Raw genomic sequence first — 14558 nt, forward strand, 5'->3', positions numbered from 1 at the left:
GCTGTATATTGTTACATGTAGAAGGGGATAGGATGAACAATAGTTCTAGAACTGATATTGTGGGTTGCAAGTAAACCGAGGTCAGGACAAAGGTTATGCGTACGGTTGACATCACAGCTACCTCTTAGTAGGGTCAGGTTAAAGGTTAGGACAAGAGAGTGGGACACACAGAGTATAGGTTCCCAGTATTAGAGAGAAGATTTAACACCAGTGGCATTTTATGTGGGAAATTCACTTTTGGAAATGTAAATTCTAGTTTAAATTACATTCTAGCTGTGGTTCTCTCTCTCTCTGCTTAACGTTATATTCTTCTGAACTTTTCGCTGTAGTAATTAATTACTCTGAGTTTAATTCCTATAATATTCTCGTCCGTACAAGCTATTATTTGGTTTATTTGGCATTGTTCCATTTGAATGCTTCTCACGTTTTACTGGCATTAAATTGTTAACGATTAATATTAGAACCTTTATTTGATTTTGCAACTAACCTAACATTTTCCCTTCATGGCTAGCTAGAATGAAAAGTTGTAGAAGGAAGTACAATTTGGGATGCGTCCTGTATTTTTCTCTCACTCTTATCTCTCCTGACGTTCAGGAGCGTACCCTCAGACATCTACCCCTCAGAAGTGTATATGAAGTTCATGGGTAATACGGAAGGTGTTATTATGCATTGATCTGCCAATGGACAAATGCAGTGCATTCTTGATAAATTGTTCCGCCACGTGCACAATTTTGCTGCAAAAGCGCTTGTCAACCGTGGCTTCTGATCCCAAAAGAAAGTGCGAACTTTAAACCCGTCATAAAAGATCATGACCCCGGCTGACCTCTTTCCTCTCTATTGAGCAGATCGATGACAAGTAGCCGACAGCCTGGAACGCAAACTGGCGTGGCGGGACATCAAAGTGTTTTCCTCCCCACCACTCAGCCCCTACCCGGTTCAGCCACTGAAGATTTCAGCGGTCATGGTTGCCAAGGTGATAACTTGGGAGACGCATCGCGCTGGTGGTGTCAGATTCTGCCTCCCCTTTGTTATGTCCATCTCGCCGGGGTCTGGCAGGTCCTCATTTTTCTTCACGGGCCTGCCTAGCCAACCGTGTCCAGTGCATGACAATGTATCTCTGACATTGCTGAGCTTTGTCGTCGGTACGGCTCATGTTTTTTTTCTTAAAGCCAGCAGGAAGAGAACATATTTCTAAAGACTAATAGGTCTGACAGTGTCAAGGTCTCACCTTGCCGCGGGAGAAGGGTTCGTTATCCTATGGGAATGGAAAATTACTTTTATACAATGGTGGAGGTTCGAGCCGATTCTGGGGGGCTCTGTTCTGCTCAATGGAAAGTTGGGAGCACATTTACCTACGACAGTCGGGGTCAGTCAAGGTTGTCCGCCATCACCGGTGCTGTTCAGTCTATCTGGAGAGACACGGTCTGAAAACTACACCTCCGTGTCCATCCAGAAGACCGCTAAGCAGCTTCCACATTGCTGACGACATCGGTATGATGACAAGCAGAAGTGGTGAGCGCCTATGGCATGGATGTCTGCACAGATAATAAAACAATGATGAACATTGTCGGACATGAAGAGGCAGAGATTCAGTTGAATGGAATGAAATTTGAGGACGGTCAGGATTTCAAGTACCTGAGAGCGATGCTTTCAGTGGATGGCAGTTAGTAGCGGACATTCGTCAAAGAATCACAACAGCAACGGCAGCCTATTCGAGGCTGAACAAGATATGGAACAGCAGGAGTTTCAGCTTTAAGAACTTAAATAAAAGTCCCTGGTCACCTCCTTCCCCACATTTTGCTGTATAGCTGCGAAACCTGGGCCCTACTGTTTTTGTTTTCAACACAGCTAAACCTGAGAAACGCTTATTCTTGACCGAAGTTCTCCCCAAGCCTAGCCAAGTGAAAAAAAGGACTATATAGATATATGTATATACAGTTTCAACTCGTTATCGCGGCAATCCCTCTTCTTGCCACGCTTTTTGGAAGAACGGATTTCTCCCCGCAGCTACCAGAAGTTATGGATCAGACACTTATTTGCTTCTGGCTTGCCAAAACGAGGTCTTATGGCTGCGAGGAAGAATAGTCGTTCTGGTTTCAAGATGGCTCTTGCGGAACAATTAAGGTCCTTGGTGTTTTTAACCAGTCACACATAGTCGAACATGCAGAAACATTTTCAAACATCTTCACGAATCATATTCAGGAAACATAGAAAACCCTATAATGTGCATTATTTACTTAGTTACCATGGGTTACCATCTCTGGAGTCCGTGTCAGGTCTGGGCATTGCCTGTGTCCCCAACCTCCCCCTACGCCGCCGCCGAAGAAAAATGACTGGACTGGCCCCTGGAATCCGTTGGTTGACACTATAGTACTCTAGGTGATGACAATGATGATAGAGGTCTAGTGACACTGTCGCCTGGCTCGACAACACTGCTGTAGACAGAGATATACAACGTGACTCCAATCGCAGTCTTTCGCTAAAAGGAGGGAGGAAGGGAGGGTAGTAGGGGAGGGGAGGTGCTTGTGGCGGGTCGGTGGGCCTGCCATGTGCACCTGTGTGTGTCGAGTGAGTGGAGGCAGCCAATTCCAGTTACAGCCGGCATATGCGATGCTGCCGTGTGACCAGTCCCACTCATGCTGGTCCCTCGATCCTCATTTTCATCAGTGTGTGTGAGAGAGAAAGTCAGAGAGAGAGAAGAAGATTCGGGATCGACTCGGATGTAATTTTTTTTTCTTTTTGGTCTCGACGTCGATGCGGCTGACATCAGTTACTGTTCAGTAGCACAGGTAAGTCTCGTGGACAATTCTTTCTACTCTCTTTTGCTCTTTCAGTTTCTTGTGACCTCTGAACTATTGAGGTTATGTACATAGACGTGCGTGTTGCTAACGAGAGCCATGTTCCCTCAGGTGTTAATTCCTTTTCTTTACCTGTTCCATAACATATTTATAGCTGGTGGTATTTTTGCTCGTAAAGCTGTACCGACCCATGTTTGGTAATAATTTATCAGTCACACAGTCGTTTGAGCAAAGTTATTATACAATCTCTAGAAGGGTGACAGTGGGGGTAGAGGAGAAATGAGCGTGGGAGGGTAACACCATACATTCTTCCATGTTTTCCACCTGCGTAAAAAAGCTCAGAATAATGAAGCGCAGTTTGCGCACCTACAGAGATTCGGTGTTGTTAATGGATTAAACAACACAATGTGAAAGTCACAACTGTAGCTAACATCACTCAGTATAATTGGTGCACAGTCTTACAGAAGGTATGAGCGCATAAAGCTCGGCTTGCAACTGCACCTCGGATCGACTTCGGGAAGGACACGACGGTTTGGACTAGATTTTGCACCGGTAATATGAGCCCCAACACCAAAGGTTTCCTTGACACCGGTAACCTGTTTGATTACAATTTCAGACCGATTCGAACTAGAAAAAATGTTTTCGGGGATGATCACCTGCGAGTTGCTAATGTTTTTCTCGGAAAAAACCAAAGACACGGTACTTTTTTATTTTGTATTTATTTCGCCATTATATTTTTTTCTATCTCTTGTTTTCGTCGTGTTTGTCAGTGTGTAGGCGTGGGGTACTACACGTGTCACAACCACAATCCTACCCCATTAATCGTCACGGACGGTTACACTCGGAAAGTTTGTCTCCCCTACACCACACAGCGAAAGTCGAACACTGGAGGAAGAACATCCCCGTTTTTTCTTGTCTCGCCTCAATCCATCACAGTCTCCTGAGAGTAGAGAAACAGAGGGGAGGAGAGTGAGAAGCCTGGGTTGTTCATTCGATTGAGGGTGGCATCCGATGACCAGCTTGGCGGTGGAAGCTACAAGGTTAACTCAGGTTAACAGATTTTATTGCGTTCACTCAATCTTCTACATAACTGGAGAGAGAGAATACTGTTGTGATTGTAATGAAAGTGGAAAAACACAACCTTGCCGTTTTTGCCCCACTTTAAAAAAAAGTGTTATCTTTTCTTCATATTCTGTCATTGGTCTAATCGAGATGAAGTATCACCGATATAAGACTAGCAGCTGTCTTGTCATAATTTACCGCCCTGCCTCCAAACTGTGTAGTGATTCTATGGAAACCCTGGAGCACGATCCTGCTCCTGCTCCCTTTTTTTTTAAAGGGAGGTGTGAGGGGAGAGGGCATCAGAAAGGTTTCTATTCTGTAAGGCGGAAGATTCAGTCACGGGCTGTTTGCCGTCACTGCAGGCGGTGCTAGGGCTACACCACATTTTTTTAACCGATTATAACATGGCTGCTTTTCTGTGAGGGCGACCTTTCCTTCTGGATTGATGACGAATGGAAGAAAGTAATCACATTAAAGCGATGACGGTTTCTAGCGAAGGTTCTAGATTAGAGGAAAGTCGTGCTGGTCAAACTGTTGTGTGCGCGAAAAGAGGTTGGTCTGTCAAGCTGCCCCCATCACAGTTTCTTTCTGATTGTTCAGCAGTTTTATATACAGAAATGAAAAACACAAGTGTACACCCGTGTCGTCTCTGCTAAACAAACACTTCGTTACACCCGTGAATAGTCTCAGTTGGAAGCATTCACCTTATGTCTCACCATCACCTCGCCAACAGTCGAAGCAACAGCCTGCTGGCCACGGAATGTCCATCAGTTACTCTGACATCGACTTTGGTTCAGTGACAGATGGCGCTGGGGACCTATGGAAGAGACTGTTGCTGTGTTGCCAGTGGGTAGGTTCTGACGACAGTGGCGACAGATCGATGGAGCTTGGAATAAGGGAAGAGAGAAAATACGGATGCTAGGAGAGCTTAAATAAGAAGCAGTTATCATCATTCTACCCAGTTACAACTCGTTACAACATAACCTTTCTTCGTTATGTACAGTATTTTACTTCGTTTATTATTTTTTATCTTCATTTTATGTTTCCTCTTTTCCCTTTTTTGTAAACTTGTAACAGATTTGAAGACTGCTTGCTACCTTCACATTTTCCGCATCGTATTCCTTGTCTAGCACAACGTTATTTTTTTTCTGGTTGTGCTCTCATTTCTTTGTGATGCTGTCTGTTATAAGGAAAGTAAGTAATTAAAATAGTCTACAGTTTAATAACAGTTTAGTGATTTCTCCAGAGTGCAAGTTCTTGCTTGATGTTCTTCTTCTGTTTCATCGCGCGTTCAGTTCCAAGAAAGCGCATGTTTATTTGTTAATCTACATCCTCATACACTACTGCTGTGAAAGTTCCGGCTTTTTGTTTCAACAGCCTCCTCACCTACAGGTGCGCGGGCACTCCTGACCTCGATGTAAAGGTCATGCGGGGATAATGTGTGATGAGTGTTTACTGTAGATGTAACTAATAAGATCAGAAATAACGCCTGCTCGAGTTCCGACCTTTGCGGATGTGATGTTGAACTCAAGAACAGCAAGCGGTATAGACGGTGAATAACAATACACTACATATATACTGTATATCAAACAATGGTCACTCCTCGAGACAGCGACTTAACTATTTCAAAATAACACACACGCTCTTTGTTCAGTTTTGTATTCTTTTCTTCCGAAGCGTTCTGTCCTGCATGCATTATTTATTATTTCTGTTATCTACGTTTGAAAAATTTACGATGTTGTGAGAGGACAATTCAAGAGGCCAGCGACCGTTGTTAGGAGGTGAGAGAAAGTAGTTTCCCCAGGGCAGTATGGGGAACTGAAGGAAAAGTGTTTTGTTGCCGAAGTTATAAAGCGATGTCCAGATTGAACAGGCCTTACTTCAACATTTTTAAAACCCCAGATACCTTTGCAACCGCTATATAACTTCGGGTCCAGGGGCAAGACTTCTGCAGGGTCTAGTCACCACTTTTGGAATCCTCCATGTTACCCAGGGGCAAAGACTTACCTTCGATTCACAACTTCCGCCTCAAGTGGGTGAACCGAGCTATGTGTAAGAGTGCTGTTTGTGGACATAAGCAAAAAAGAAAAAAAAATCAGTTAAAAATACTGACTGGCCAAGGCCGAGTGCAAATTTTAGGGCAATGATGTTTCAAATGCGTAGTTCTGCTCTTTGTTGTTTTAAGAACGAAATGGAAAATAAAATCTTTGTTGCCGCGACGGACACGTGTCGGTCCATTAAGCGGCAGTGTTTCGGAAAGTCGGGCGAGTGCGTTCAGGAGCAGGGCATCTCGCAGGTAACTAAGGCGATTTTCATCACGAAATGATTTTGAAACAGAGGTTTTTTTGGTTTTTGTTTTTATTTTTGCTTTTTTATTTTTCTCTCGCACTTTTGCCTGTGTCACGACCTTGCAGCGCTTGAAAACACGATGAAATGGCTTAATCCGGAACGTTTGTACATTGTGATGAAGATGTAACCCAAGCAGCAGTAACTTTTATTGAAGGGGCTGGATGGTTGGAGGTGAGGGAGCCAGAGGCTTGTTTCTAATTAAAGATGTTTGCCGTGCGTGCAGGGAACAGTGACGTTCAGTGATGCGGGGAACGTCACATTAGCATTCTTTCTGCAGGGTGCAAGCTTGACGAAGGAACAACCGGCCATGACGGTGGAACCTCATGGAGTTGTTCGCTGTGAGAATCTTTGGCTTGCTGAGCCGAGTGAGTACGATGATGACCGGGAAGTTTCATGCGATGATCGGCTCCACCACTCTTTTCCACACCTATTACTGTACTTCACTCCATAACACCTTTACCTTACCTGTCCGCCGTCCTCTTTCGCTCGTCTGGCACTCGAGGGCGATTTTCTACATAAAGGTTAGCACTCCAGACAATTTTCCTAAGGTGAAATCATGGTTATATTTCTTGCAATTGTTGTTTGTTGCCGACAAGCGTGAAATTCCTCCAACCTTTTATTTATTACATTAGCATCTACCTCCTCTGTCTTGCTGGCCTTCCATCCGTCTTGAAATTCGTTTAGCGCCGTCATTGGCGTTGAAATGTCCATCGATTAGTCCATGCTTTTATTCCTCCATTTTACAACGTTAGATGCAAGCTTTGTCTTTTCGCTTGCCTCATTGGGGTTTTTTTTCAGGGTGGGGTACCTTTTTTGCGTAGGCGTAGCCCCTTGGACAAACGAGCAAAAATCGAGTGACAGTCTTTTTTTTCTGTGCCATCGACTGTGAATGATGTTCCTGTGAAACTCCCCATCCCTAGATTAACTCTGTTAGCAAATCTTGGAAGGGCGAGCGGCGGGAGTGGAGCATACATGGCGGTCGTGGCGACAGAAAATTTACACCTGTGGCGGAGCGGAATCAAGAAAGTGAAGAGCCAGGTATCGATCGCTGAAGATGCGTCTGCCACCCTGACCCTCGGACGTGACCTGTGTGAAGACAGAACGCGTGACCACAGAGCGAGTTTCTTGCCCAGGCGCTAGGAGACAGTGTCCGTTGAAATTATCATTCATTGCTTTGCGTGCAGTTACAGACATCTGGCGTTGGCAGCGTTGTGTGGACCTCTTTCTTACAGTGGGATCTTGTGAGTGCTTGGTGCTTTTCTCTTTTAAGAAGACACTTTTTTAAGGACTTTATTTTACTGTTCAAGGTCTGATGCGCTTATTTAAAAAAATGATTGGGAAAGCTCATTGATAGATATTATTTCTTCTCTATTGGATGAATACGCCACAAAAACTCTTCCGATATACTCCTACAAACATCATCTTCCACAGAAGGAGGTCAACAACACAGACGTCAGGATTGCACGTGGATATTTCTATGTTGGGAATACCTTAGCCGATGGGAGGGCTGGAACCATATGTGGCAAACGTGTACAAACATGACGTCACGCATTTGACCTCTTTCTTTGCATAGTAATGTTTGTAGGCATGTGTTCTCTTCAGCGGAAGCTAAGGGGTTTGGTAATCACCCACATTGTGAGAACTAGTATTATGCACTGTGTTTATTATTATTTAAACAGAAGTGAACAACTTTAGACCTATACGCGCTTTAAAGACAAACAGTAATAACCTTTCGTCTTTTAAGGAGAATTATCTGATTTAATTTTATTATTATTTTTAAAAAGTGTACCACCTTGGACCTATACGTGCTTTAAAGACAAACATTAAGAAGCTTGCTCGTTTCAAGGAGAATGATCTAATTTAATTTTAATATTCCGTATTAGTCCAAGACCACCGTCACAGATTGGTTTCGACATGTACCTGAGGTCTTTTCACTATAGGTCATGACCATTGAATACGAAATGCACGCTTTTCTGGAAACATCTGTTATGTATGTGGCACCTGTAAAACGTTGTACACCTTTCCGTTTGGTCAGTACAACACATCTCCTATTTGTCGCCACCTAAGATATTATCTCCCATTTTGCCTCCACTAGAAGATGCCATTGTTTGAATCACTGTCTCAAAAAAGGCGATTGATGTCATATTTTGACATTGTTAGACTACTTTTTATATAATTTTATCATAGTGTGTATCCCGTGTTATCAACTGCGAACTGGCAGTTGTAATCTAAAACTTTTTTGTAAGTTTTGAAAGAAAAAAAAAACCAGCAATCGAACAACAAAGTTGCTACCATCCAGTAAACACAGGACGAGCAAAGAGTGCATCAGGGTCATGTCGACTGTGCGAAACAATTTCAAAATGTACAAACAGCAAGACCCAGGTTTATGGCATGTCAGATGGAAGCGTAAACATCAAGCGAGGTTTATGGACCCCGACTACGACACAACAGACCTGCCTTTCGCGGACATCAGTTTGCTTGGGATTCTTTTTCTAGATATCTTTTTCTATATGGCGGGGCACCATTATATTTTTGTATGGCGTAGAACCTCGGGGCTACAGGCTTCGTGGGGGGAGAAAGTGAACTCTTTTATGTCAAAAGCTGGGAGTATAAAGAGGCGTGACACACAAATAGCATGCTTGTGAAATGGCTACTCCAGCATGCAAACATCCAGTCCTCTGACCGGTCACAGAGTGTGCCATGAGAGTGATCTCTTTAATTAGCAGCAGTTCGAGCTGGACGGTCGTCTCCTCCAGTCCTGTCTTCGAGGCTGTGGCCAATACATCAGGCGCATGCAGGAGAACAAGGAGGGGTACCCCACGGCCGGAGGGGAATGTGTGTGTGTATATATATATAAAGAGATGAATGCCACGAGCAGAAGGTTGAGTTTGGCTGGCTTCTGCCTGGCATTCCCTGGCCTCTTGGGTGTCTTGTATGTGTGCTTCTGCAAGTGCAATGAGGACCAACCATTGAAAAGAAAAGGTTTTCAGGTTGGTTTGTGATTGGTGAACTGCTGTTTGATTTACAAGGCATGCGTTTTTTTTTTTTTCACTTTGCATGCATTTAACTGATTTTATTTTACAACGCTGCATTATGTAGACGGTAATATAATTTATATTAATGTTTCACATGAATTTCGTTGATTTATTGAGTTTTTGTTTTAAGATTAGAACTTTGAGATAGAAACGTTACAAGCGCCAAAAAAGAAGTGACAAAAGAACTGAATCATTCTTCTTGCCAAGTTTTGGAAGCCTCTGGAAAATGTTATTTTACAAGTTTTCTCACGCACTTTGTCGAGTCTAAGGTGTTAGTTTTCAGAGAATTCAGAATCCCGCTGTTAGCTGTGTTTTATGTCGGTCCTGTCGTGACTCGTCCACTGAGCTGACACTTCACTGGCTTTCATTAGGCCAACCATTGAGGACAAGGCTGCTTACCTTTATTTTCACTGCCTGGCTCACCTAGATAGTCTTCTTCCCAGCATAAGCCTTCCTGGGCTCTGACATCTCAGGACGCTCGAAAAGTCGAAGTTCACATTTTCTATCTTTGCACGAGCGGACAAGAAATTTTTTGCCTCAGCAATTCCGTGCTGCTGTACTTACCACTCACTTAGGTAATGTTAAAAAAACAGCCTTAAGCGTTTCTTTCTAGAAACAGGAAATTGAATTTTGGGCGCGTCTAAGTCATCGTCGTCGTCCTCCTCCTCCTCTTCCTCCTTCTCCTCCTCATCATCTTGTATGTACACGTTTAGAAAAATATTCCGAAAAGTTCAGATTAATTAATTCTACAGTGTCTTTTTACATTTGTGATTAAAAAAAAATTCATGCATTAATGGTTCATGTAGATGTCAGTGTGAGACATCATGTCTAGACCAAAGGGCGAATATTTCTGTTTATTATCTCCCACAAATTTCTTTTCGTTGCCCTTAGCTTTCGTTTGCACAAAGCCAGAGCTTAACATGGGTTTGACACAATATTGTCAACAATCATCAAGCAGCTGGACACGCCGAAGTGGAAGCTGTAATATATTTAATTAAATATCAATTGTTTTATTTTTGATTCGTCTGTAGAAGTGGGAAGAATCACAATAACCATCTTACTTATAAAATTGCTTTGTAGTAGACATGCGCAAAAACTGTTAAAGATTACATTAGAATTTGTGTTTAAGGTCAAGATTCACTGGTGAAGTCTTTACTGCGAAATGCGGGAGAAACTATGTTCTTACTTTCGCAGACATGTCGTCGTCGTCGTCGTCGTCGTCGTCATCGTCATCATCATCATCGTCGTCGTTCGTCGTCGTTGTCTCTGATCGAATGTTCTCATGATCATCAGTGACTTAAGCGCCTTACTATCTTTAGTCCAGTCAGTCCACCAGAGTCAATCGTAGCAGCAGTCAGTACAGGGATGTCAACCCCATTTTTCCTTTTTTTTCCCTCCTGACATCTTCTTTGCGCATCTCATTTAAAAACAGGACGGATGCCATTTGAAAAGAATTAAAATCGATTTTCTGAGTGGAAGTCTGTGGACCTGGTAAAATGTCAACAATGTCTGAAGATGGAAATGTGCCTATATATATATCGCGAGAGAGAATGTGCCAGAGGCAGTGGTAAGGTTAGGAACAATGGAATGAGGGAAAAAAAAAAAAAGGCGGGGGAGGGATTGAATGAGAGAGAGAGAGGGGCAGCAAGTAAATAGTCACATTATTGCTTATGTCACCCTCTTCTTGATGAGAAAAGAACGGTTTATTTACCGTTTTACCGGCATCTCAAACGGCAAATACTGCCAATGCTATTAGAGTCACGCGTCTTGCCGGAAGGAAGGAGAGTGGGGAAAGGACGAAAATCCAGAAGACGGGGTTCAAAAGGGTTAATCAGTTCTTGGAGTCACAGTACGATAATGATTTCTGTGTGGCCTGCATCACGTCCTGTGCGTCCGGCCACAAAGCCGCTTTGCACTGTGGTCGCTGTAGGGCTCCGCGCCAATGGCGAGGACAGAGCTTGGTTCACTGTTGGTCCAGGTTGTCGTATTCTTGCTGTCCTCTCCCCTTTTCCAAGCTGACACAAAATCACTCTAAATGCTATTTTTTTTTTTTAAAGTGCCCTTGCCTATCGAATATTTTCATCTTCTCAAACGTTTTAAGAATTGTTTTCATCCTTTTTGGACTTTAAAATTTTCGTTTGTTCTTTGTTATTACCTGTCCTTCAAAGCCTTTTTGTAATATTCCCTTATCCCCTGTTTTTGCCACTTGTTTGTCTGTACTTTTATTTGATGAATTTTTTAACCCTTGCCTATTGTCTTTTCTTAGTGTGATTGCCTTCATTTCTATTTGTCCTCCAAACCTCCCACCTCCGCATTTTTTAAAAATTGTTTCCTTCCTTTCTTTTTCGACTCTGATCCAGCCTATTCCATTCATAAATAGTTTGCCAATCTCAGGCTGATCTTAACAAAGATATTTTAATTTCACCCCAACCCCTTTACGGGTCATTAAACGATGTGTAAACAGCTTTGCTGTGAGCGCTGATCTGGATGTAGGTCTCGCAAGTCGTATCTCGTGTTGGGTACAGGACTGGCTAGCACAGCTTACTAGACTTCGTTGCAGGGGGAATATGTAATCAGTGTCATGTTACACAATGTAATCAGTGGCATGTTACACAATGTAATCAGTGTCGTGGTTCTAGCATGTCATCAGCCATGGGGGAAGATTGTGTGTCATGGTTACAGAATGTAGCTGGCGTCATGGCTACAGAACTCAAAAATGAAAGCTGTTGGTGTGTGTGGTTGATGATGATGCAAACTGCGCCACACCACGTCGGCATTGTCTGGTAGACAGATAATCCGACAAATGTAGTTTTGTTTACATACAACGAGCGACAAATGTCATTAAAATGAATAGTACCTTATGCATTCTGTGGTCGAATCGACTGGCGACATGTTGCTGTACCCAGTGGTGATCGAATTTTAGCTGTGAAGATGCAAATTTTAAACAGGTATCCATGATTTCTGTGAAGAGATGTAAATTTAACATCCTGTGTGTATGAAATAGATTTTATCTTGCATGCATACTCCACACATGGACATGTTTGTGGCCACGTGCCAACCACTTGACCTTCTTGGCACTTTTAATTGAGACAAATGATATTCATTTTATGGAGATGATGGGATAAGCAAAACAAGTTTTAAAAAAAATTAGACCTCGCCTTAAAGTTCTAGTGAGTGCAAAATCGTTTTCCTAAGGTCAGAATAGTGATGTTTCTTATTTTAAACTCTGCTCCGCTTAATTAACAAATGATCCAGCTTTTCCAGTTGGCAGATTAAAAGTCCATCCATATATAATGTAATGCTGTTGACCTCTTTCTGTATGTGGCCTTTTGTAGGCGTGTATCTCGAGAACAGAAGGGGTGATGGTCAAGTAGCATCTTCCACTCCGCTTTACCCAATCACCATAAAAAAATGTTACACCTTACTACACCATTAAGGAGAGAAAAATACAGTAGTTTCCCCCTCTGATAATTGATTAGAAATTTTGCAATCGTAATTGCAATTTTTCCATACATTTGCATCTTGAAGTCAGGCATGAAATTAAATCACGTGCGTGCGCGCCTTTGTGTATGTGTTTGTGTCTTGCGACCGTTTTTATATACGGACAAATATGGACGAACGTGCAACGAAGTTTGGCAAAGTTTCTGTACGACAGTCACGTGAAACCTTGGAAAATTTTATTTATCTTTGCCCAGTGTTCGTCCCGTTAAGGACGATATGCAGAGAAATCTTATCCAATCATAAACGTCCGAGGCATTGATGTTCTAGAGTTCACGCTCGCTCTACAAGGCAGATGATCGTGGAAGTAGCTGATCTTGTAGGATCTGTTGTTGTTTTTGCCATCTTTCTCCACTCTCACCCCATCTCAGCACCCCACGTGACGATAAGGCCTCTTCAACACATCCTCTGTACCGCACTCGTTCGTTCTTCTCCGTCACTCCCAGGTCAGGCGATACGCATCGCCCTCGACTCCGGCAGCCAAACATGCAAGTGTCGAAAGACGAGGCGATTATGGAAGACAGCTTTCTTTCCTCTCCCTCCAGAGTTTGCATAACTTTTCTGCAACTAAACGACTTCCCCGGAAACGGTGCAATCAGCAGGCAAACAACTCACGTCTCCAATTACGTTCTTAATACGTTCCTGGCGACCCTAGACAAAAGGGGGCCACACGTTTACGTCGCAATGACGTAAACGACGAAGTGCAAGTGCAGGTCAGCGGCATGCTGAGCCTGTTGTGGACGTTAGAGATGCTAAACAGCAAAGCAAATAAGGGGTTAAAATGTTATCTCGTCAGCGGTTTTTTTTCCCCTCGGTGGCACGCAGGATATTTTTCCCCTCCGTGCTCCACCTGGCGCCTGTAAGCTTAGCAAGTGTGTATTGCTATTTATGTTTGTCGTTAATGAGCGCTAGGGTCGCGGAGAGGACATGCCAGATTAAAAGTAACGACCTCGGCATCGATCATCAATCTGCGACGTCCGGTCAGCGCCAGGAGAGGTCAGCGACACAAACTGCACTTTAAGGCTCTGCACTCAAAAGCACGCGCTCTCCTCCCACGCGCAGAAAGACATTTTCAAATTTATTACCGTTGCTTTTCACAGGCCGACCTGACTGCTTGTTTGGTCATCTTCCTTTCCTTTCTTTATGCTTCTGTTTATCTGTCACTCTATGATGTGTGCATCCTTGCTTTGTCATTTAGGTAAACATTACTGATTGCTTAAATTATACTTATAATCGAGTTATCGCACTTTAAGAGAGGCTGGGAAGTGGATGGATTACCTCCCTTGTCTTAAGATTGAGTGAAGCGAACTTAGTGCACTTGGATCCATGTTCATGGATGCTTTGCGTGTCAGCATGCTTTTACTTCAACTGTAGAACCGGTCGGCAGGACGTCAACTGTTCCCCGAAACGATGTCGTCTTATTAGCAACCTGATAACGTGCAGGTCAGGGGGAGTTCAGGATCCTATTCTTGCTCGTCCACACGACACATGTCATTCGTCACCATCGTCGAAAGTGTCATTATCTTCTTCACAGACGTAAGAATGTGGATCCCTTAGTTTAAAAGTGTGATGTTTGTCATCATGTTTATCACAGACCTGACATAGCTTTGGTCGCTGCGAGAGTTGTCTGTCAAACGAAAGTTTTTATTTATTTATTTTTTTTTTGGATAGGGAAAAACATCTTTTCAGTTAATCTTTTGCTTTCGTCGTGAATTGCAGTCATTTTTATTTCTCCTTCAGAAAGAAGTAAAGAAGGTGTGTATAGCAGGAAGACTTTTGTTATGCTGCAGGTTGTGCGTCTTCGAGAAATGACTTG

At 43.1% G+C, this 14558-nt stretch overlaps 1 protein-coding gene across 4 annotated transcripts in view; it reads left to right on the forward strand.

The window, feature by feature from the left end:
- LOC112553161 (FMRFamide receptor-like) overlaps positions 1–14558 on the forward strand; it is a 47113-nt gene that overhangs the window by 21702 nt on the left and 10853 nt on the right. The window contains exon 1 of one of the 4 annotated variants that reach the window (XM_025220199.1): positions 2306–2789. The exons of 2 other annotated variants lie outside the window; for them this stretch is intronic. The gene's annotated coding sequence lies outside the window, so the exon portion shown is untranslated. Of the gene's footprint in view, positions 1–2305; positions 2790–5484; positions 6157–14558 lie in introns of those variants that run through there. One more of the 4 variants, XM_025220202.1, reaches the window with a different exon arrangement.

Source organism: Pomacea canaliculata, linkage group LG12, assembly GCF_003073045.1.
Source record: "Pomacea canaliculata isolate SZHN2017 linkage group LG12, ASM307304v1, whole genome shotgun sequence".
Taxonomy (NCBI): domain Eukaryota; kingdom Metazoa; phylum Mollusca; class Gastropoda; order Architaenioglossa; family Ampullariidae; genus Pomacea; species Pomacea canaliculata.